General features: G+C 41.0%; 1 non-coding gene and 2 pseudogenes across 1 annotated transcript; 1 reads left to right on the forward strand and 2 right to left on the reverse strand.

Moving 5' to 3' along the window:
* LOC134484211 (presenilin-associated rhomboid-like protein, mitochondrial) overlaps positions 1 to 26223 on the reverse strand; it is a 100004-nt pseudogene that overhangs the window by 12121 nt on the left and 61660 nt on the right.
* Positions 8669 to 15079, forward strand: Parl-ps5 (presenilin associated, rhomboid-like, pseudogene 5; annotated as a pseudogene).
* On the reverse strand, positions 8826 to 8894 carry Trnaa-ugc9 (transfer RNA alanine (anticodon UGC) 9). The gene has a single exon. It is a non-coding gene; the product is annotated as a tRNA-Ala (tRNA).

Below are 26223 nucleotides of genomic sequence, written 5' to 3' on the forward strand. Positions count from 1 at the left end.
CCAGAACCCCAAAGCTCCAGGGACTAATCTGCCAAACAGAGCACACATGGAATGACCCATGGCTCCAGCCACATATGTAACAGAGCATGGCCTTATCTGGCATCAGTGAGAGGAGAGACTGTTGGCCCTGAGGAGGCTTGATGCCCCAGCATAGTGGAATTCCAGGACAGTAAGAGGGAGTGGTTGGAGAGCACCCTCATAGAAGGAAGAATGAGGTCATAAGATAGGGGGTTTCCAGAGGTGAAACCTGTAAGGGAAATAATATTTGAAATGTAAACAAATAAAGTAACCAATAAAAATTTAAAAAGTATTGGGTAAAATCTGTATTCCAGTTAGCCTGGAATACACGTTATATACAGTATACTACAGCAGCAGAAAGAAGAGATACCCTGCCTCTAAAGAACGTTGGAGGAGAGAACGTAATATCATCCTCTGACCTACACACTTGTACTAGAGCACTTGCATGCATGTACTCATGCTAGCACACACTCACACAAGCACACACTCACTCAGGCACACACGCCCATGTGTGCACAAAAAATCAGTACAGCTATTACTGCACATCTGTACATTTAAATAAGTGTCTGTATGTTGGGGCGTGTGTGCTTGCACGTGTGTGGGAAGAGTCTGTGAGATGAAGAGAGATGAGGCAAGGGCACAGCCTCCATTTGACTGAATGTAGACAGGCTTCGCCATCCCTGTACCTCGTGTGCTTCCACTGTCTCTTCCTTGTGCACGCCTTCTTATTACTCTGTCTCCTACGGTAACATGAGAGAAATCTGTGGACTCGCCATCCACACCAGCTCCAGACCATAACAAGAGTCACGTGGAATCAGTCCTGACAGCATGTTACCAGAGCAATTGGGACATGATAGGTAAGTCAGTTCCTTCTCTCTTCCCTTCCTTCTGTGGAGCTGTGGTGCCATGGGATGAAGCATCTTGGGATATCAGACACATTACTGTTCCGTATTTCCTATGTGAGACAGTGACTTTATCACACAGATAAAGGATGGATGTGCTGTAAAGGATCAATGTGAATCAACTTATATAGGGATGTGTGGCAGGATGTGTGGCACACACAAACACACACACACACACACACACACACTTGATAGAGGATGTTTGTGTATATATCTTCTATACACACTGACTGTGTAGATTGTGGTCACTTCCATGGAGCAAATTAATTACATGGAAATGTGGGCTTACCCCTAGGAGCTCTGTGTGTGCATGCATGTGTGCGTTCATATTTAGACTCATACAAGCTTCTGTCGCTCCCTCGTGTCTATTCTTTATATTCAGCTCAGACCAGGATTGGGTTCCAATCTCAGATTCCCAGCCTGTGTTCTCCCCCTCCATCTGGCCAGACTCGCACAGATGCAGTTCCCATTACAGCCACGGGGTGGAAGCAAATCTATATTCTTAAATATTCATGACAAGTCTGATGTTTTACAGAGTAGCAAATATCCCCCAGTGAATGGACTTCTCCTGCCTTTGTGAGTTTCACAGGTGTCCTAGTAAAGTTCCCTTTATGAATGACCGCAAAGCTAGTGCTCAACAACTCATTTCACCTCTGCTTAGTGTAAATGTGCAGGTCAAAATGTATATATACAGGGGTGATTTGTATAGAATATAGTATTCATGCTTGGATTTTGTTCTGTCGCTTTTAGTTGCTTTTTGAAACATTCCAACCCCTCTCCAGAAGGCTATGGTAGGGCTACCCTTATCCCTCCCTGTCAGACAACATCATTCTCTGTCCATCATTTGCATTGTGCTGTATTATGCTCCCCTGTGGCTCTGCAGAGCAACCGTGTGTGTGTGTGTGTGTGTGTGTGTGTGTGTGTGTGTGTGTGTGTGTGTGAACTGTTTTACAATTATTCTTTCACGGCAAAACTAGAATCATTCTGTTCAGGACAGTTTATACTTTGTTTTTATGTGTGTTCACCTGTGTGTGCATGTGCACATAGCCTTCTGAGTGTGTGTGTGTCTGCTTGTGATTGTGTGTGAGTGTGTGTGTGTGAGTACGTGTGTTTGTGTGTGTAATGCACCTGCATATTAATGGGGGGGAGAGAGAAAATGTGTGGGCACACATGTGCCAAACTGCACAAATGAATTTTTGTAAATGTTTATTTGCACTGCGTGAGCCTGTGCATGTTTTCATGTGTGTGTGCGTGAGTGTGTGTGTGTGTGTGTGTGTGTTTGTGTGTGTTCATTGCATGTAGATGTTGACATTCAGGTTAAGGCCACAAGTATTCATTAGGAGACTTAATCTATTACTTTCTGATTTACTCATTTGAGCAAACATCTCTCACAAACCTGAAAAATGACTGGAAGACAAATGGTCCCACCCAGTCACCATCTCCAAGACATGTGCCTATAATTTCATGTGTCTCTATAGCCAGCATTTTGATTTGAAATACATTGTGGAACGGATAGTCCTAGAGTACAGGAACTGTTTAGAAAACTAGTTAGGTGCAGGCTTTCATGATCGTGAGCAAAGTGATGCTCATGTCAGGAACGTATATTTGGTATAGTATATGCCTCAGACACTGTCAATAGGGCAACACAATGGCCATTTGCTAAAGACCATCCAGGTGTTATCACGGTGCCCATTTAAACAATGGATTCATTTAGTTATCAAGTATTTATATGATAAAAGGGAGTTCCATATATCTCAGTAGAGGCAGAAGCCAGGATCTACATGTGTGCATCTATGTGATACCTATATTTATATATGTTTTTATAGGTGATATATATATGTATATATATATATATATATATGAAATGTGTTCATCATATGCATTGCATTGAAAGCTGAAATCACACTTCTATATATTATTTTGAGATAGGGTCTTACTCTGTAGCCCTAAGTGCTCTAGAACTCATTATGCAGACTGACCTCAAACTTGCAACAGTTCAGTCTCTCTCTCCCAAGTCCTGGGATTGTGAGTTTCCTCAATCACACTTATCTTGAAATCACACTTGTAGGCAATGCCCTACTTCACTATTGTACCAAGTATGTGATTCTCAATTTCACGATTATTATTTAACACGATTTCGGAACTTTAGTATGTGTGCATTTGTATGCATTATTTTATGTGCACCCCGCATTTCTACCACCTCATATCTCAGTATTAGGAAATAAGACTGTTCCTAGTCAAGACACTACGTTTACTAAGAAGGTAATACTGGAGACAGCAACACGGCCCAGGCAGCAGTCAAACTTATGTCAAAGGCCTGGGTGTAATAACTAAAACCACAAGAGGGAAGTAGAGCTCTGACTCCCTCAAGTTGTCGCCTTTTCTCTGACCTCTAGCCATGTGCTCTGGCATATGTACACACTGTCCACACTAAAATAAATAAATAGATAGATAGATAAATATATAGATAGATAACAAAATGAATAAATAAATGAATAGATGGATCAATCAATCAATCAGTAAATGCAGTAACTACTCTAAGAGTTAATATTTGGATGGGAATGAAAGTTGGCGGTAGAGACACCACTTGGCAGACATTTGGAAGGTCTGGGGTCTGATATCCCCCACACAAAAAGAAGTCAATTAAAAAGCAACTGCAAATGATGAGTGTTGCACTATATACTACTTCAAAACAAATGGCCAACAAAGTAGATTTCCTGTGTCTGGGGGAAATTTCTCAGTGTCAGAGCGTAGGTTTTGCATGGGTTAGACCCTAGTTCATTCTCAAGACCCAAAAATTAGTACAGTGATATTCACAGCCCAGTAGAAGATTTTCTGTAACTATGGGTATGAATTATGAATTTACAAACACAGGGAGAGATCTGAACCCAAATGCCAATATATATGGATCATATTATAATGTATGTGGGGTACCTGGTACGATGGTGCCTGGCACTGCATCTGATGGCCTAAAATGTATCCCCAGGACCCACATGACCTAAGCAGAGGAACACTCCTGAAAGTTGCCCTCTGGCATTGACATGTTAAGCAAACATATACATATATGTAAAGAATATAAATAGATATAACTTATTAGAAACAAGACAATCTTATTACCTATTGAAATAGAATATAAAACTAATCCTTTACAAGACATATACCTTATTTAAAGGCATACAAATAATATCTTGAACACTTAAATACAAGCACGTGTACCTAAGTATAAGTAGAAATCAGGGGGGAGTTATGTTAATGTTATAGGGAAAACTAAAATCAAAGTGCAATAAAAGTGTTTTAGCAAACAGTAATGCAGGTCTAAATTCACTAGGAAAATGTTAGCCATTCATGCCTACGTTCGAGTCATGCAACAGAGCATCAAATACAAGAAAGATAAGAAAAAGATATGAGAAGTGATTAAAGATGGTGGATGCAATTAACATGCTTCTCTGAATGCAAAATCAAGTATGGGGAAATAATTCAACAATGAAAAGACCTGCATAAGGTAACCTCAAGGGCAATCCCATAGGAAGACATAGAGAACTCCATTGTGATACAAGGTAACAATTTCAATATGGACATGGAACTTGTGTGATGACTGACTCCATGTGAGGCTAGTAGATCTTGGACACCAATGAGAATACAAATTAAGATTGTGGAGAATGTGAACATTGACGAAAACAGGCAGTTTATAGTCTGAGGCTAGAGTATTCCTACTATTGTTTTGAGACAAAGTCTCCTGTGCGGTCCTGACAGGCCTGGTTGAAGTCCTAGAGATGCAAGTGTTTCTGCCTCCCATCCGCTGAGGTCTTAATGGCCTGTGCCGCCATGCCTGGCATAATTGAGCTATTTGTGCTCACATGCACTGTATTAATACTTCTTCTGTTGCAGTGATAAAATGGTGCAGTGGACACAAACTAACAGGGAAGCAATTGTCTTGCACTCTGTTTGGGAGGAAATAGACATTTTAAAGTAGGGAGGACAAGGAAGGAGGCCGGTGTGTGAGCAAGAGCAGGAACACGACTGAGCACATTTGCATCCACACTCAAGAAGCACAGAGAACACCAGTGCATTGAGGCTATAAATGCCAACGCTCACCCAAGTGATGTACTTGCTCCAGCTAGGTACTCCCTGCTAAAAGTTCCTCCCCTCCAACAGAGCACCACCAAGCCACTATGGTTATGATTTCCATGACTTCAGCATTAAGATATAGATGCACTCTGTTTTCCCATGCAAATCCTACAACTTCTTAGAAGAAATTGGAAAGCAAATTAGCACGCTGATTAACCATTTTTATAGAAATAAAAAGGGCCCAAATTATATCATGAAGGAAATGTAGAAACAATGCTACTTGATGTGAAAACACATTATGTACCTACAGTAGTGAGAGAGTGTGCTACATTGTCAAGAGAAACAAGTACCTAGGCATGCTGGGATAAGCCCCAAATCCCAGCATTGGGAATCAGATGGAGGAGAGTCAGGACTTCAATGTCTTCGTTGGTTATATAGTGAGGTCCTGCAAGTGTGGAGTGCACGACACCAACCATCTCAAAGAAGCAAAAGACACAAATATCAAAGGAACACACAGAGTCCAGACACATTCTCACAAATACATGGGCGGCTGATTTCTTTAATGGTAGCCCCTAGCCTTGAGCCTCAAGTGCACCTCCCCTTATCTTTCCATGTCTCAGCAGTCCAGGAGACCCTGACGTGCCTTTTCTCTGCCTGCCAGGCAGACTTTATCCCTCTTTTGTTCCCTCTGCTTCAGAGAGGTGGCAAATGGCTCCAGACACTGTATAGACCAGACTGCTACACATGTACGCTCGTCTCGTCGCAGTGTCCTAGGTTTGGGGGTTAAGACCTCTGCCGTGGTGCCTGGTTCCTCGGACAGCAGATGCTCAGGAAACATAATGGAAAGTACAATCAGCACATCTGAGAGTAGGACTTACTGGGGTGTCATCGTGATTTGGCTGGTAAATCATTTGTTGCTCTGGAGAAAGGAGAGAATCATCTCCCAAGGATTGTTCTCTGACATCCACACATGGCTGGTTCGCTAATGTCCTTAGTGTCTTATGTTACTGTAACTGATAACTCTAGCTCTTTCTGTAAGACTTAAATTACACTTATTGATGAATGTATGTGGCCAGTAAAGAACAAAGTTTCCCATTATGTTTCCCCGGAACTTTCTCAAACAAAGCCCCTTGAAATGGCAGAAGGAATCGCGGCTCACCTTCTGAGAATTGGTTTTGAAAATGAAGTGTTCCTGACGTGCTCTAGTTTTAAATGTTTGTTTCCTGCCTAATGGCTCCATTAGGAAAGTTGTAGAAGCTTAAACAGAACTGTAGGAGAAAGTATTTCCCTTCAGATTCTTCTGAGGGACTATATTATCCTACAGGGCTCTGAGATTCCTGTAGGCATGTGAGAACGCCTTTCCTCTGACAGACGTTCCCGCTCATATATTATACTGTAGTTGTGTGTGTGTGTGTGTGTGTGTGTGTGTGTGTGTGTGTGTGTGTGTGTGTACATACATATATACATACATAGATACTCGGGTCAAGGATAGTTGCATCTGTCTTCCCTCCCTCAGAGAAATTCAAGTGCTCACCTCTGGGAACACATAAGCTTGGCTACAGAGAATGCTCCCATCACTACATCACCTAAGTAGACATTTTAACGGAGTCCACAGGGACGTTGGTTTCCATGGCAACCACAAACGCTCCAGTTCTCTGTTCAGTAACTAGGAACGTTCCGCCCAATCCTCCCTTCTTTTGTCTCCAAGCAGAACTCATTGACCCTTGCTATCTGTCACCTGAGAAAGCCACCCACTAGGGAAACTGCCACCTGCTTGAAAGCAGAGCTTCACTCAAGCTCAGAACAAAACAATCCTGGAGGCACATCCACGCTGTACTCACCAGACTATTAAAACCTCAGGGAAATAACTGGATTATTGATGACCATTGTCCTTATGGTCCTAGATGAACGCATTAACCAGTAATTACCTATGCATATATGCTCTCCCAGCAAAAAATTAAAGCCTGGATATCTTGTGAAGAAACAAAACCAGAACACAAAAAGGACCCCCGAGATGCTGGGAGTCGAACCCAGGTCCACTAGAACGCAAGGCAGTCGCTCTACCACTGAGCTACATCATCAAGGGTAACAGACCTTCCATCACAGTCCATATAAACCTAGGGAGACTGAAGCAACATGGCTACAGCTACAGGGAGCTGCAACACTTTCACAACATGCCGGCATCTGCATCTCTTCACTGCCTGCAATTAATAATTTCAAATCAAGAGCTGCTATGGGATGTCTTTTATGAAAAAAGAAAATATACTCAACAAAAACAAAGTAATAGTATTAAGAACAAGAATCTTTTTTTAAAACAAATTAGAAAAACGTTTATTGAAAAATGACAACAGGTACAAAAAGGTTAGGCCAATGCAAGGAACGCTCTCCGGCTTCAGACCTGCTCACTTAAAACTTACCAATTACCTTAAAAATCCACCCCCTCACTCTATCCCCCACTGACACGAAGAAATGAGTTTTGGGCCTTTCCCTGTTTCTGGTTACTCCCCATAGTTATATAATGGCTTAGTCATGGTTTTGTGAAGTCTTTATTTTTCTGGACTCAGGGTATACTGGCTCGCTTAAGGATCTCTTGCCTTCTTTCCTCTGACTGCCTCCCTCTGTGTGATCCTTTGTAGTCCATACTGGGTGTCAGTCACAGGACCTTGTATGTTCTACAGAAATGTTCTAAAACTGAACTACATTTCCAGCCTCCCTGTGTAACTTTAACACCAGAGAGAACAGGATTCCCCCTCCCGGTCACCGACATACTTTATGACTCTTTTATGTACCTTATCTATGTCTCATTTTATACATAAAAAGGTAATGTTCATTCCCTCGAGTGTGAAATGGTTCCTCAGTGAGAATGTATGTGTTCTACACACAGCCCTTATCGGTGTATAAACTTGTATGCAAGCATTTTATTTGACCTAACATTAGGTGTTAGAGTTCGTAATTTTTAACATCTACACCTGATCGGATAAGTAGAGATATTAATATGAGTATAACTATCAACACAAATATTTAAGTAATGTTTTGATATCTAGGCTTGCCTCAAATTTAACTCAGATTTACAGTACAGCTGAACAGTACCTGTGTTTTATTTTCTGTATAAAATAAAACTCAAAATTTTAAAAATAAAAGAAATCATAATTCTTCAAAACATGGCAGACCCACAATGAATTGTCAGTATCATGTCAAATTAATAATAATGAGTGACTGCAGGGTATGTCCGGTCTGGCATAGGTTGGGAAGATGGCATTCAGAGTTTGCGTAGAGTGAGGCTGCAGCTGTGGTCATGAATGGGTGCCTCCAGTGGGCTTCGGTTACTGACATGTCTGAGACTCAGTCTCTTGGGCTCCCTGACACGGGTTGAAGTTATTTCTTCAACAAGCAAATTTGAGTTTGGAAAAGCACCGAGGAAGGGCGAACCTTGAAGATCAAACACAGGGTCAAGGGGGGAAACATAGAAGAAAGTGTCTTGATCCTGTCCCTGAAACAGACTTTTCTCTTACACAGTATCCTCCCTTATTTCTCTCAAAGCAGAAGTCATTCTTCCTTGACGTCGTTCACCCGAGAAAGCATACCCACTAGGAAACTGCCAGCAGCATGAAGGCAGAAGCTGTGAGGAAACATAATCCCAGAGCGATGACCACGCTGTACTCCCCAGACTAAGAGCCTCCATGGGAACGTCTTCAAGGTTAGAGTGGAATATTGTTGTCACGGTTATAGATGAGCACTTTGACCATACGCCCCAGACTACGGAGGTCTTTACCGACACGTCTTCTAGATCCTGTCTAGAAACTGATCCTGAAGAGAAAAAAAAAAAAACAAAAGGCTTGGAGAGGCCGGGAATCGAACCCGGGACAACATACGTGCAAGGTATGCGCTCTACCACTGAGCTACAACTCAAAGCCTCACTCCAGACCTCTTTCCAGCCTATATGAACTGACAGAGACTCAAGCTACTTTTTATAGTGCGTGAAGATATTTATATCACATATTTGCATATCATTATCGACAATTTTTATGTCATCACTTCTATGGGAAAAGAATCGATTTCCAATGCAAGCAAAACAAGAACAAGAACCACAACAAATTTTGTGCTCTGCAAAACATGGCAGACCTACATCACTTGAGACTATTGTGCTAAATTCATTAGAATGTGTTTCTGAAGGATTAGGAACATCAGGCAATATTGAAGCAGGGATTGGGTAGATGGCATTCTGAGGTTGGGTACAGCGAGTCTACGGTTGCCTTTAGTCTTCTGGGCCTCCCTTCTATGGAGCCTACCAGTAACGCTCTCAGACCCAGGCTCTGCGCCTGCCCAAATCCGGGTATAAATTTTATCTTAGGCAACATTGTACATTTACAAATGTTCTGAGGAAGGAAGAACCTTGAAGATCAAACACAGGGTCAAGTGAAGAAGCATACAAGAGAAGTACCTTGATCCAGCCTCTGAAGGAAACAGGAAACAGTATTTTTTTTTTTTATCATTAGGTCTAGCTTATACCAACTCGAGAGAAGGCTTTAATTCCACTATAGAGGTCACAGGCTGTGCATTTGAATCAGCTATATTTAGCTATTTGAATCACCGAAATCCAGGGTACAGAGTAATGTTGATGACATAAAAGTTAATGGGTGGACAGCATACGCCCACAAAAGAAAGTAGACATCAGAAAGGAGATCCACAAGTGGTGTAATAGCCTAGGTGGTGGCCAGAAGCGGGTGACAGGCATCCTAATCACCACATCTCTCTCATTCTGCTTATGGACACCCTGCATTCCCTGCATCTGACCATGCACATATTCTGTACACACAACCCAGCCTCAGAAGTCCTTTGGTCTCCAAGTTTCTGTCCACAATTTCTCCTTATTCCTCACGGCACAAATATGTCTGTTTTGTGCAGCTTCTCATCCAGCATCGAGAACATTCTGGGTCAAGAACAAGTTGTACCCATGTTCATGTCTTCCGTTGTTATTTTCAATTTTGTCAGTTATGTGTGTAAAGTTGCCACATTAAAATCAGGACCTTTCCTTGGTGCTTGGGAGCAGTCATGGCAATTCTTGCTACAATCTGCACCACGATTCCAGACCGGAGGCTCCTTATCATCTTCCCTTCGATTTTGCCTTCATGGCAGGCAATGCCTTAAAAGTAATCATTGTCTTGGAACCAGCAGTGATGTTCCTGAGCTGGATAATTTTTTATACGATATATTTCTTTATTTACATTTCAAATTATCCCCTTGCCCGGTGTTCTGTCCTTAAACACCCTCTGCCCTCCCTTGTCACCCTTCCCCTTCCTCTTCCCCATAAGGGTGTTTCCCTCCCTTCCAGCCAGCTTACCACTCCTGCGATGTTCCCCTGCACTGGGGGTCCAACCTTCGCAGGACCAAGGGCTTCCCCTTCCACTGGTGACCCAACAAGTCTATTCTGTGCTACATATGCATTTGGAGCCTTGGGTCAGTCTGTGTATAGTCTTTGGGTAGTGGTTTAGTCCCTGGTAGCTCTGGTTTGTTGGCATTGTTGTTCTTATGGGGTTGCAAGCCCCTTTAGCGCTTTCAATCCTTTCTCTACTTCCTCCCACGGGTATCTCTCTTCTCAGTTCAATGGTTTGCTGCTAGCATTCACCTCTGTATTTGACATGTTCTGTTTGTGTCTCTCAAGAGACATCTCTCTCCGGTTCCTGTCGGCCTGCACTTCTTTGGTTCATCCATCTTAACTAGTTTTGGTGACTGTATATATATGGGCCATATGTGGGGCAGGGTGTGAATGGCCATTTCTTCGATCTCTGCTATAAACTTTATCTCCACCTCCCCTCCTATGAATATTTTTGTTCCCCCATTTAAGAAGAAGTGAATCATCTGCACTTTGGTCATATTTCTTCTTGAGCTTCATGTGGTGTGTGGATTGTATTTTGGGTAATTTGAGTTTTGGGCTAAAATCCACTTATCAGTGACTTCATAACATGTGTGCTTTTCTGTGATTGGATTACCTCACTCAGGATGATACTGTCTAGTTCCATCATTTTCCTATGCATTTCATGAAGTCATTGTTTTTGATAGCTGAGTAGTACTCCATTGTGTAGATGTAACACATTTTCTGTATCCATTCCTCTGTTGAAGGGCATCTGGGTTCTTTCCAGCTCCTGGCTTTTATAAATACGTCTGCTATGAACATAGTGGAGCATGTGTCTTTGTTGTATGTTGGAGCATCTTTTGGGTATATGCCCCGGAGATTTATAGCTGGGCCCTCCAGTACTTTAATGTCCAATTTTCTGAGGAACCTCCAGACTGATTTCCAGAGTGGTTGTACCAGTTTGCAATCCCACCAACAATGGAGGAGTGTACCTTTTTCTCCACATTCTTGCCAGCATTTGCTGTTACCTGAGTTTTTGATCTTGGCGATTCTAATTGGAGTGAGGTGGATCTCAGGGTTATTTTGATTTGCATTTCCCTGATGACTAAGGATTTTAAACATTTCTTTAGGTGCTTCTCAGCCATTTGATATTTGTAAACTGAGAATTCTTTGTTTAGCTCTGTACCCCATTTTTATTATGGTTATTTGGCTCTTTGGAGTGTAACTTCTTCAATTCTTTATATGTTATGCATATTAACCCTCTACCGGATGTAGGATTGGTAAAGATCTTTTCCCAATCTGTTGGTTGCCATTTTGTCCTAACCACAGTGTCCTTTGCCTTACAGAAGCTTTGCAGTTTTATGAGATCCCATTTGTCGATTCTTGATCTTAGAGCATAAGCCATTGGTGTTTTGTTCAGGAAATTTGCTTCTATGAAGTTATGATAGAATTCTGCACTAAACCCATCTAGTCCTGGGGTCTCTTTGGTTGGGAGACTTTTAGTAACTTCTTCTATTTCTTGAGGTGTTATGGAAATGGTTATGTGGTTTGTCTAATCTGGATTTAACTTTGGAACCTGGTATCTGTCTACAGAATTGTCCATTTCCTCCAGATTTTCTAGTTTTGTTGAGTATAAGCTTTTGCAGTAGGATCTGATGATTTTTTAAAAATTTTTCTCAGATTTAGTTGTTACGTCTTTCTTTTCATTTCTTATTTTGGTAATTTGGATACTCTCTCTGTTCCCTCTGGTTAGTTTGGCTAACGATTGTTCTATCTTGTTCTTTTTGTTTCTACATGGTTGATTTCAGCCCTGGGTTTGATTATTTCTTGCCCTCTACTACTCTTGGGTGTATTTGCTTTTTTTGTTCTAGAGATTTTGGGTGTGCTGTCAAACCACTATTGTATACTCTCCCGTTTCTTTCTGGAGGCACTCAGAGCCATGAATTTTCCTCTTTCCACTACTTTCCTTGTGTCCCATATATTTTGGCATGTTGTACCTTCATTTTAATTAAAGTTTAAATCTTGAGTTTCTTTGTTTCTTTCTTGATCAAGTTATCATTGAGTAGACATGAGAGAAATCTGTGGACTCGCCATCCACACCAGCTCCAGACCATAACAAGAGTCACGTGGAATCAGTCCTGACAGCATGTTACCAGAGCGATTGGGACATGATAGGTAAGTCAGTTCCTTCTCACTTCCCTTCCTACTGTGGAGCTGTGGTGCCATGGGATGAAGCATCTTGGGATATCAGACACATTACTGTTCGGTATTTCCTATGTGAGACAGTGACTTTATCACACAGATAAAGGATGGATGTGCTGTAAAGGATCAATGTGAATCAACTTATATAGGGATGTGTGGCAGGATGTGTGGCACACACACACACACACACACACACTTGATAGAGGATGTTCGTGTATTTATCTTCTATACACACTGACTGTGTAGATTGTGGTCACTTCCATGGAGCAAATTAATTACATGGAAACGTGGGCTTACCCCTAGGAGCTCTGTGTGTGCATGCATGTGTGCGTTCATATTTAGACTCATACAAGCTTCTGTCGTTCCCTCATGTCTATTCTTTATATTCAGCTCAGACCAGGATTGGGTTCCAATCTCAGATTCCCAGCCTGTGTTCTCCCCCTCCATCTGGCCAGACTCGCACAGATGCAGTTCCCATTACAGCCACGGGGTGGAAGCAAATCTATATTCTTAAATATTCATGACAAGTCTGATGTTTTACAGAGTAGCAAATATCCCCCAGTGAATGGACTTCTCCTGCCTTTGTGAGTTTCACAGGTGTCCTAGTAAAGTTCCCTTTATGAATGACCGCAAAGCTAGTGCTCAACAACTCATTTCACCTCTGCTTAGTGTAAATGTGCAGGTCAAAATGTATATATACAGGGGTGATTTGTATAGAATATAGTATTCATGCTTGGATTTTGTTCTGTCGCTTTTAGTTGCTTTTTGAAACATTCCAACCCCTCTCCAGAAGGCTATGGTAGGGCTACCCTTATCCCTCCCTGTCAGACAACATCATTCTCTGTCCATCATTTGCATTGTGCTGCATTATGCTCCCCTGTGGCTCTGCAGAGCAACCGTGTGTGTGTGTGTGTGTGTGTGTGTGTGTGTGTGTGTGTGTGTGTGTGTGAACTGTTTTACAATTATTCTTTCACGGCAAAACTAGAATCATTCTGTTCAGGACAGTTTATACTTTGTTTTTATGTGTGTTCACCTGTGTGTGCATGTGCACATAGCCTTCTGAGTGTGTGTGTGTCTGCTTGTGATTGTGTGTGAGTGTGTGTGTGTGAGTACGTGTGTTTGTGTGTGTAATGCACCTGCATATTAATGGGGGGAGAGAGAAAATGTGTGGGCACACATGTGCCAAAGTGCACAAATGAATTTTTGTAAATGTTTATTTGCACTGTGTGAGCCTGTGCATGTTTTCATGTGTGTGTGCGTGAGTGTGTGTGTGTGTGTGTATGTGTGTGTATTTGTGTGTGTTCATTGCATGTTGATGTTGACATTCAGGTGAAGGCCACAAGTATTCATTAGGAGACTTAATCTATTACTTTCTGATTTACTCATTTGAGGAAACATCTCTCACAAACCTGAAAAATGACTGGAAGACAAATGGTCCCACCCAGTCACCATCTCCAAGACATGTGCCTATAATTTCATGTGTCTCTATAGCCAGCATTTTGATTTGAAATACGTTGTGGAACGGATAGTCCTAGAGTACAGGAACTGTTTAGGAAACTAGTTAGGTGCAGGCTTTCATGATCGTGAGCAAAGTGATGCTCATGTCAGGAACGTATATTTGGTATAGTATATGCCTCACACACTGTCAATAGGGCCACACAATGGCCATTTTCTAAAGACCGTCCAGGTGTTATCAGGGTGCCCATTTAAACAATGGATTCATTTAGTTATCAAGTATTTATATGATAAAAGGGAGTTCCATATATCTCAGTAGAGGTAGAAGCCAGGATCTACATGTGTGCATCTATGTGATACCTATATTTATATATGTTTTTATAGGTGATATATATATGTATATATATATATATATGAAATGTGTTCATCATATGCATTGCATTGAAAGCTGAAATCACACTTCTATATATTATTTTGAGATAGGGTCTTACTCTGTAGCCCTAAGTGCTCTAGAACTCATTATGCAGACTGACCTCAAACTTGCAACAGTTCAGTCTCTCTCTCCCAAGTCCTGGGATTGTGAGTTTCCTCAATCACACTTATCTTGAAATCACACTTGTAGACAATGCCCTACTTCACTATTGTACCAAGTATGTGATTCTCAATTTCACGATTATTATTTAACACGATTTCGGAACTTTAGTATGTGTGCATTTGTATGCATTATTTTATGTGCACTCCGCATTTCTACCACCTCATATCTCAGTATGAGGAAATAAGACTGTTCCTAGTCAAGACACTACGTTTACTAAGAAGGTAGTACTGGAGACAGCAACACGGCCCAGGCAGCAGTCAAACTTATGTCAAAGGCCTGGGTATAATAACTAAAACCACAAGAGGGAAGTAGAGCTCTGACTCCCTCAAGTTGTCGCCTTTTCTCTGAAGATAGATGCAAGGATCCGAGACCCATGTTGGCTAACTTCCACTTTGTCATTTGTGGCCAATGTGTCCCTTTCAGAAAGAGAGATACTTGGAATATTCCGTCTCCTTAGAGGGTGCTGTTCTGTGCCATACTGGATAGGTGACATTGCCACAAGGAGAGAGAGAAGAGGGATATAAGAGAAAACATAGCGTGCACTCTCTGATCTCAGCTTTCTCCTCTGTGATTCGTGTATGAGAAGACGTGGAAAATTTTAAACATTAGTCAATAATTGTCCTGTATAGATGTCTAAGATGATTATTTAAATATGCAGCCCCCATTAGTCTCTCCGTCGGTCTCTCTGTTTTTGTCTTTGTCCTTCCTTCCTTCCTCCTCCTCCTTCCTAATTCTCCTTGTTGACCTCCTCCTCCTTCTATTTCTTAAACTCCTTTTGTATGTTGAGGTTCTGATTTCTTTTGAGACAATGCTTCCCTGTGCCCTGGATGCCTTAGAACTAATAGTTTTATGATGGTGAGATTACAATTGTGAGACACCTGTTTGCTTTCAATTAATTTGAATTTTGAAGTTTCGATCTACTGTGGTACCTGCACTGCCTCCTGACCCTGTTTCTCCTCAGAAGGCCCCGCCATGCTGCTGTCTGCACACCTACTGTCTTAATGTCGCTAGTGAATCTCTTATAAAAGAACAATCTTACTCAACTTGGTCTTAGTGAGAAAATGGCACACCAGAACAGTTTCAGTTTGTATTTTTTGCTGGACTTTTACAAGCTTTTCTGCCATCTTCACAGAAATTCTCTATTGGATATGAACTTTTCAAACTTTGCTCCTAGCCATGGACTTAGTATTTTATTTTTTACCCATGCATTTAGCACAGTGGGCATTTTCTGATTTTAAGTATTTCACATTCTCCAGTTCTCCAGTTATGGCATTTATTTAGTGTCTTGTCTGTGAAATGTTCACCTTATACCCCCTGACTCCGCTCCCCACAGTGACAGAGATTTTGTTCTGTGCATTCTGTTAGATAGTGTTTAGTCTTATTTTATATCTTTGCACATGATACAACATAGGACCTAAATCTTATTTGTGTTTAAAGATATTTATTTATTTTACGTGTCTATCTTCATTTGTAGCACCATTTCACATGAAGGCATCAGATCCCCATATGGTGGTTGTGAGCCGTCATGTTGTTGCAGAGAATTGAACTCAGGACCTGTTGAAGAGCAGTTGGGACTCATAAACATTGAACCATCCACTCCTGGGCCTTTGGAATTGAACTCAGTCTTCAGCCTGGTTACATGTTTGTCTACCCACTGATGATCTCGCCAGCCCGGTTTTCCCGCTTGGACAGGAGTTGCGTTGAATACTTAGTTCATTTCATTTTTTTTATTAACTTGAGTATTTCTTATTTACATTTCGAATGTTATTCCCTTTCCCGGTGTCCGGGAAAACATCTCCCTAATCCCTCCTCCCTCCCCTTCTTTATGGGTGTTCCCCTCCCCATCCTCCCCCCATTGCCGCCCTCCCCCCAACAATCACGTTCACTGGGGGTTCAGTCTTAGCAGGACCAAGGGCTTCCCCTTCCACTGGTTCTCTTACGAGGCTATTCATTGCTACCTATGAGGTCAGAGTCCAGGGTCAGTCCATGTATAGTCTTTAGGTAGTGGCTTAGTCCCTGGAAGCTCTGGTTGGTTGGCACTGTTTTTCATATGGGGTCTCGATCCCCTTCAAGCTCTTCCAGTCCTTTCTCTGATTCCTTCAACGGGGGTCCCGTTCTCAGTTCAGTGGTTTGCTGCTGGCATTCACCTATGTATTTGCTGTATTCTGGCTCTGTCTCTCGGGAGAGATCTACATCCGGTTTCTGTCGGCCTGCACTTCTTTGCTTCATCCATCTTATCTAGTTTGGTGGCTTTATATCTGTGGGCCACATGTGGGCCAGGCACTGAATGGATGTTCCTTCTGCCTCTCTTTTAATCTTTGCCTCCCTATTCCCTGCCAAGGGTATTCTTGTTCCCCTTTTAAAGAAGGATTCCCCAGTGAAGCATTCACATTTTGATCATCTGCCTTGAGTTTCATGTGTTCTGTGCATCTAGGGTAATTCAAGCATTTGGGCTCATAGCCACTTATCAATTAGTGCATACCATGTGTGCTTTTCTGTGACTGGGTTACCTCACTCAGGATGATATTTTCCAGTTCCAACCATTTGCCTACGAATTTCATAAACTCGTTGTTTTTGACAGCTGAGTAATATTCCATTGTGTCGATGTACCACATTTTCTGTATCCATTCATCCATTGAAGGGCATCTGGGTTCTTTCCAGCTTCTGGCTATTATAAATAAGGCTGCTATGAACATAGTGGAGCACATGTCTTTTTTTTTATATGTTGGGGCATCTTTTGGGTATGTGCCCAAGAGTAGTATAGCTGGGTCCTCAGGTAGTTCAATGTCCAGTTTTCTGAGGAACGTCCAGACTGATTTCCAGAATGGTTGTACCAGTCTGCAATCCCACCAACAATCGAGGAGTGTTCCTCTTTCTCCACATCCTCGCCAGCATTTGCTGTCACCTGAGTTTTTGATCTTAGCCATTCTCACTGGTGTGAGGTGAAATCTCAGGGTTGTTTTGAGTTGCATTTCCCTTATGACTAAAGATGTTGAACATTTCTTTAGGTGTTTCTCAGCCATTCGGCATTCCTCACCTGTGAAAACTTTGTTTAGCTCTGAACCCCATTTTTTAATAGGGTTATTTGTCTCCCTGTGGTCTAACGTCTTGAGTTCTTTGTATATTTTGGATATAAGGCCTCTATCTGTTGTAGGATTGGTAAAGATCTTTTCCCAATCTGTTGGTTGCCGTTTTGTCCTAACCACAGTGTCCTTTGCCTTACAGAAGCTTTGCAGTTATATGAGATCCCGTTTGTCGATTCTTGATCTTAGAGCATAAGCCATTGGTGTTTTGTTCAGGGAAATTTCTCCAGTGCCCATGTGTTCGAGTTGCTTCCCCACTTTTTCTTCTATTAGTTTGAGTGTATCTGGTTAGATGTGGAGGTTTTGATCCTCCTGGACTTAAACTTTGTACAGGGTGATAAACATGGATCGATCTGCATTCTTCTACATGTTGACCTCCAGTTGAACCAGCACCATTTGCTGAAAATGCTATCTTTTTTCATTGAATGGTTTTAGCTCCTTTGTGAAAAATCAAGTGCCCATAGGTGTGTGGGTTCATTTCTGGGTCTTCAATTCTATTCCACTGGTCTATCTGTCTGTCTCTGTACCAATACCATGCAGTTTTTATCACTATTGCTCTGTAATACTGCTTGAGTTCAGGGATAGTGATTCCCCCTGAAGTCCTTTTATTGTTGAGGATAGTTTTAGCTATCCTGTGTTTTTTTTCTTATTCCAGATGAATTTGCAAATTGTTCTGTCTAACTCTTTGAAGAATTGCATTGGTATTTTGATGGGGATTGCATTGAATCTGTAGATCGCTTTTGGTAAAATGGCCATTTTTACTATACTAATCCAGCCAATCCATGAGCATGGGAAATCGTTCTATCTTCTGAGGTCTCCTTCAATTTCTTTCTCCCAAGGCTTGAAGTTCTTATTGTATAGATCTTTTACTTGCTTGGTTAAAGTCACACAGAGGTATTTTATATTATTTGGGAATGTTATGAAGGGTGTCGTTTCCCTAATTTCTTTCTCGGCTTCTTTCTCTTTTGTGTAGAGGAAGGCTATGGATTTATTTGAGTTAATTTTATACACAGCCACTTTGCTGAAGTTGTTTATCAGCTTTAGTAGTTCTCTGGTGGAACTTTTGGGATCACTTAAATATACTATCATATCATCTGCAAATAGTGATATTTTGACTTCTTTTTTTCCAATCTGTATCCCCTTGATCTCCTTTTGTTGTCTGATTGCTCTGGCTAGAACTTCAAGAACTATATTGAATCAGTAGGGAGAGAGTGGGCAGCCTTGTCTAGTCCCTGACTTTAGTGGGATTGCTTCAAGTTTCTCTCCATTTAGTTTAATGTTAGCGACTGGTTTGCTGTATATGGCTTTTACTATGTTTAGGTATGGGCCTTGAATTCCTATTCTTAACAGGACTTTTATCATGAAGGGGTGTTGAATTTTGTCAAATGATTTCTCAGCATCTAATGAAATGATCATGTGGTTTTGTTCTTTCATTTTGTTTCTATAATGGATCACGTTGACGGTTTTCCGTATATTAAACCATCCCTGCATGCCTGGGATGAAGCCTACTTGATCATGGTGGGTGATTGTTTTGATGTGCTCTTGGATTCGGTTTGCCAGAATTTTATTGAGTATTTTTGCATCGATATTCATAAGGGAAATTGGTCTGAAGTTCTCTTTCTTTGTTGGGTCTTTGTGTGGTTTAGGTATAAGAGTAATTGTGGATTCATAGAAGGAATTCGGTAGTGCTCCATCTGTTTCAATTTTGTGGAATAGTTTGGATAATATTGGTATGAGGTCTTCTATGAAGGTCTGATAGAATTCTGCACTAAACCCGTCTGGACCTGGGCTCTTTTTGGTTGGGAGACCTTTAATGACTGTTTCTATTTCCTTAGGAGTTATGGGGTTGTTTAACTGGTTTATCTGTTCCTGATTTAACTTCGGTACCTGGTATCTGTCCAGGATATTGTCCATTTCCTGCAGATTTTCAAGTTTTGTTGAATATAGGGTTTTGTAGTAGGATGTGATGATTTTTTGAATTTCCTCTGATTCTGTAGTTATGTCTTCCTTTTCATTTCTGATTTTGTTAATTTGGACACCCTTTCTGTGTCCTCTCCTTAGTCTGGCTAAGGGTTTGTTTATCTTCTTGATTTTCTCAAAGAACCAGCTTTTGGTTCTGTTGATTTTTTCTATGGTCCTTTTTTTTCTACTTGGTTGATTTCAGCTCTGAGTTTGATCATTTCCTGCCTTCTACTCCTCCTTGGGTGTATTTGCTTCTTTTTGTTCTACAGCTTTTAGGTGTGCTGTCATGCTGGTAACATATACTCTCTCCTGTTTCTTTCTGCAGGCACTTAGAGCTATGAGTTTTCCTCTTAGCACAGCTTTCATTCTGTCCCATAAGTTTGGGTATGTTGTACCTTCATTGTCATTAAATTGTAAGAAGTCTTTAATTTCTTTATTTCTTCTTTGACCAGGTTATCATTGAGTTGAGCATTGTTCAATTTCCACGTATATGTGGGCATTCTTCCTTTATTATTATCGAAGACCAGTTTTAGGCTGTGGTGGTCTGGTAGGACGCATGGGATTATTTCTATCTTTCTGTATTTGTTGAGGCCTGTTTTTTAACCAATGATATGGTCAATTTTGGCGAAAGTACCATGAGGTTCTGAGAAGAAGGTATATCCTTTTGCTTTAGGATAGAATGTTCTATAAATATCTGTTAAGTCCATTTGGTTCATGACTTCTCTTAGTTTGTCTACATCCTCTGTTTAATTTCTGTTTCCATTGATGAGAGTGGGTTGTTGAAATCTCCTACTATTATTCTGTGAGGAGCAATGTGTGTTTTGAGCTTTAGTAAGGTTTTTAGTAGGTGCCCTTGTATTTGGAGCGTAGATATTTAGGATTGAGAGTTCATCTTGGTGGATTTTTCCTTTGATGAGTATGAAGTGTCCTTCCTTATCTTTTTTGATGAATTTTAGTTGAAAATTGATTTTATTTGATATTAGAATGACTACTCCAGCTTGCTTCTTCTGACCATTTGCTTGGAAAATTGTTTTCCAGCCTTTCACTCTGAGGTAGTGTCTGTCTTTGTCTCTGAGGTGTGTTTCCTGTAGGCAGCAGAATGCAGGGTCCTCATTGCGTATCCAGTTTGTTAATCTATGTCTTTTTATTGGGGAGTTGAGACCATTGATGTTGAGAGATATTAAGGAATAGTGATTAGTGCTTCCTGTTATATTCATATTTGGATGTGAGGTTATGTTTGTGTGCTTTTCTTCTCTTTGTTTTGTTGCCAAGACGATTAGTTTCTTGCTTCTTCTAGGGTATAGCTTGCCTCCTTATGTTGGGCTTTACCATTTATTATCCTTTGTAGTGCTGGATTTGTAGAAAGATATTGTGTAAATGTGGTTTTGTCATGGAATATCTTGGTTTCTCCATCTACGTTAATTGAGAGTTTTGTAGGATACAGAAACCTGGGCTGGCATTTGTGTTCTCTTAGGGTCTGTATGACATCTGTCCAGGATCTTCTGGTTTTCATAGTTTCTGGCGAAAAGTGTGGTGTGATTCTGATAGGTCTGCCTTTATATGTTACTTGACCTTTTCCCTTACTGCTAATAATATTAATATTCTTTCTTTATTTTGTGCATTTGGTGTTTTGACTATTATGTGATGGGAGGAGTTTCTTTTCTGGTCCAATCTATTTGGAGTTCTGTAGGCTTCTTGTATGCTTATGGGTATCTCTTTCTTTAGGTTAGGGAAGTTTTTTTCTATAATTTTGTTTAATATATTTACTGAGCCTTTGAGTTGGGAGTATTCACTTTCTTCGATACCTGTTATCCTTATATTTGATTCCTTTCCCTGTGTTGGTATCATCATTTGCCGAGGCAAGACTGTTACATTTCAATAGTTAGGGGTCTGGGATTTAGAGTCACGTGAAGTGCATTGAAAACTTTAGACATTTAGTTCCCACATGCATGATCTCTACTAAAAGCTTATTCCCCACATATATTAAATGTGTGTGTGTGTGTGTGTGTGTGTGTGTGTGTGTGTGTGTGTGTCATTCCTTACACTAAATATATCTGCAAGTGTGGAGAGCTGCAATAACATTCGCCACCACAAGATGGCGATGGCTTCCACTGCACCCCACATGGAAAGCCGGGATAGCTTTTGCCATAAATAAATAGATAGATAGATTGATAGATAGATAGATAGATAGATAGATAGATAGATAGATAGATAGATAGATAGATGGATGGATGGATGGATGGATGGATGGATGGATGGATGGATGGATGGATAGATAGATAGATAGATAGATGACTAAGTGAATAAATAAATGAATAGATGTATCAATCAATCAATCAGTAAATGCAATAACTACTCTAAGAGTTCATATTTGGATGGGAATGAAATTTGGCGGTAGGGACACCACTTGGCAGACATTTGGAAGGTCTGGGGTCTGATATCCCCCACACAAACAGAAGTCAATTAAAAAACCAACTGCAAACGATGAGTATTGCACTATATACTACTTCAAAACAAATGGCCAATAAAGTAGATTTCCTGTGTCTGGTGGAAATTTCTCAGCGTCAGAGCGAAGGTTTTGCATGGGTTAGACCCTAGTTCATTCTCACGACCCAAAAATTAGTACAGTGATATTCACAGCCCAGTAGAAGATTTTCTGTAACTATGGGTATGAATTATGAACTTACAAACACAGGGACAGAACTGAACCCAAATGACCATATATATGGATCATATTAAAATGTATGTGGAGTACCTGGTACGATGGTGCCTGGCACTGCATCTGATGGCCTACAATGTAACCCCAGGACCCACATGACCTAAGCAGAGGAACACTCCTGAAAGTTGTCCTCTGGCATTGACATGTTAAGCAAACATGTACATATATGGAAAGAATATATAGATATAACTTATGAGAAACAAGACAATCTTATGACCTATTGAAATAGAATATAAAACTAATCCTTTACAAGACATATACCTTATTTAAGGCATGCAAATAATATCTTGAACACTTAAATACAAGCACGTGTACCTAAGTATAAGTAGAAATCAGGGAGGAGTTATGACGTTAATGTTACAGGGAAAACTAAAATCAAAGTGCAATAAAAGTGTTTGAGCAAACAGTAATGCAGGTCTAAATTCGCTAGGAAAATGTTAGCCATTCATGCGTACGTTCGAGTCATGCAACAGAGCATCGACTGAAGCTAAAATACAAGAAAGATAAGAAAAAGATATGAGAAGTGATTAAAGATGGTGGATGAAATTAACATGCTTTTCTGAATGCAAAACCAAGTGTGGGGAAATAATTAATTCATCAATGAAAAGACCTGCATAATGTAACCTCAAGGGCAATCCCATAGGAACTCATAGAGAACTCCATTGTGATACAAGGTAACAATTTCAATATGGACATGGAACTTGTGTGATGACTGACTCCATGTGAGGCTAGTAGATCTTGGACACCAATGAGAATACAAATTAAGATTGTGGAGAATGTGAACATTGACGAAAACAGGCAGTTTATAGTCTGAGGCTAGAGTATTCCTACTATTGTTTTGAGACAAAGTCTCCTGTGCGGTCCTGACAGGCCTGGTTGAAGTCCTAGAGATGCAAGTGTTTCTGCCTCCCATCCGCTGAGGTCTTAATGGCCTGTGCCGCCATGCCTGGCATAATTGAGCTATTTGTGCTCACATGCACTGTATTAATACTTCTTCTGTTGCAGTGATAAAATGGTGCAGTGGACACAAACTAACAGGGAAGCAATTGTCTTACACTCTGTTTGGGAGGAATAGACATTTTAAAGTAGGGAGGACAAGGAAGGAGGCCGGTGTGTGAGCAAGAGCAGGAACACGACTGAGCACATTTGCATCCACACTCAAGAAGCACAGAGAACACCAGTGCATTGAGGCTATAAATGCCAACGCTCACCCAAGTGATGTACTTGCTCCAGCTAGGTACTCCCTGCTAAAAGTTCCTCCCCTCCAACAGAGCACCACCAAGCCACTATGGTTATGATTTCCATGACTTCAGCATTAAGATATAGATGCACTCTCTTTTCCCATGCAAATCCTACAACTTCTTAGAAGAAATTGGAAAGCAAATTAGCACGCTAATTAACCATTTCTATAGAAATAAAAAGGGCCCAAATTATATCATGAAGGAAATGTAGAAACAATGGTACTTGATGTGAAAACACATTATGAACCTACAGTAGTGAGAGAGTGTGCTACATTGTCAAGATAAACAAGTACCTAGGCATGCTGGGATAAGCCCCAAATCCCAGCATTGGGAATCAGATGGAGGAGAGTCAGGACTTCAATGTCTTCGTTGGTTATATAGTGAGGTCCTGCAAGTGTGGAGTACACGACACCCACCATCTCAAAGAAGCAAAAGACACAAATGCCAAAGAACACACAGAGTCCAGACACATTCTCACAAATACATGGGCGGCTGATTTCTTTAATGGTAGCCCCTAGCCTTGAGCCTCAAGTGCACCTCCCCTTATCTTTCCATGTCTCAGCAGTCCAGGAGACCCTGACATGCCTTGTCTCTGCCTGCCAGGCAGACTTTATCCCTCTTTTGTTCCTCTGCTTCAGAGAGGTGGCAAATGGCTCCAGACACTGTATAGACCAGACTGCTACACATGTAGGCTCGTCTCGTCACAGTGTCCGAAGTTTGGGGGTTAAGCCCTCTGCTGTGGTGCCTGTTTCCTCGGACAGCAGATGCTCAGGAAACATAATGGAAAGTACAATCAGCACATCTGAGAGTAGGACTTACTGGAGTGTCATCGTGGTTTGGCTGGTAAAGGATTTGTTTCACTGGAGAAAGGAGAGAATCATCTCCCAAGGATTGTTCTCTGATATCCACACATGGCTGGTTTGCTAATGTCCTTAGTGTCCTATGTTACTGTAACTGATAACTCTAGCTCTTTCTCTAAGACTTAAATTACACTTATTGATGAATGTATGTGGCCAGTAAAGAACAAAGTTTCCCATTATGTTTCCCCGGAACTTTCTCAAACAAAGCCCCTTGAAATGGCAGAAGGAATCGCTGCTCACCTCCTGAGTATTGGTTTTGAAAATGAAGTGTTCCTGACGTGCTCTACTTTTAAATGTTTGTTTCCTGCCTAATGGCTCCATTAGGAAAGTTGTGGAAACTTAAACAGAACTGTAGGAGAAAGTAGTTCCCTTCAGATTCTTCTGAGGGAATATATTATCCTACAGGGCTCTGAGCTTCCTGTAGGCATATGAGAACGCCTCTCCTCTGACAGGCGTTTCTGCTCATATGTTATACTGTAGTTGTGTGTGTGTGTGTGTGTGTGTGTGTGTGTGTGTGTGTGTACATACATATATATATACATATATATACATATATATATACATATATATACATATATATACATATATATATATACATACATCCATAGATACTCGGGTCAGGAATAATTGCATCTGTCTTCCCTCCCTCAAAGAAATTCAAGTGCTCACCTCTGGGAACACATAAGCTCGGCTACAGAGAATGCTCCTATCACTACATCACCTAAGTAGACATTTTAACGGAGTCCACAAAGTCGTTGGTTTCCATGGCAACCACAAACGCTCCAGTTCTCTGTTTAGTAACTAGGAACGTTCCGCCCAATCCTCCCTTCTTTTCTCTCAAAGCAGAACTCATTGACCCTTGCTATCTGTCATCTGAGAAAGCCACCCACTAGGGAAACTGCCACCAGCTTGAAAGCAGAGCTTCACTCAAGCTCAGAACAAAACAATCCTGGAGTCCACACTGTACTCACTAGATTATTAAAACCTCAGGGAAATAACTGGATTATTGATGACCATTGTCCTTATGGTCCTAGATGAATGCTTTAACCAGTAATTACCTATGCATACATGCTCTCCTAGCATAAAATTAAAGCCTGGATATCTTGTGAAGAAACAAAACCAGAACACAAAAAGGACCCCGAGATGCTGGGAGTCGAACCCAGATCCACTTACACGCAAGGCAGTTGCTCTACCGCTGAGCTACATCATCAAGGGCACAAGATATCCCATCACAGTCCATATAAACCTAGGGAAACTGAAGCAACATGGCTACAGCTACAGGAAGCTGCAACACTCTTACAACATGCCGGGATCTGCATCTCTTCACTGCCTGCAATTAATAATTTCAAATCAAGTGCTGCTATGGGATTTCTTTTATGAAAAAAGAAAATATACTCAACATAAACAAAGTAATAGTATTAAGAACAAGAAATCTTTTTTTAAAACAAATTAGAAAAACGTTTATACAAAAATGACAACAGGTACAAAGAGGTTAGGCCAATTCAAGGAACGCTCTCCGGCTTCAGACCTGCTCACTTCAAACTTACCAATTACCTTAAAAATCCACCCCCTCATTCTATCCCCCACTGACACGAAGAAATGAGTTTTGGGCCTCTGCCTATTTCTGGTTACTCCCCATAGTTATATAATGGCTTAGTAATTGTTTTGTGAAATCTTTATTTTTCTGGACTCAGGGTATACTGGCTCGCTTAAGGATCTCTTGCCTTCTTTTGCTCTGACTGCCTCCCTCTGTGTGATCCTCTGT

Source organism: Rattus norvegicus, chromosome X, assembly GCF_036323735.1.
Source record: "Rattus norvegicus strain BN/NHsdMcwi chromosome X, GRCr8, whole genome shotgun sequence".
Taxonomy (NCBI): Eukaryota; Metazoa; Chordata; class Mammalia; order Rodentia; family Muridae; genus Rattus; species Rattus norvegicus.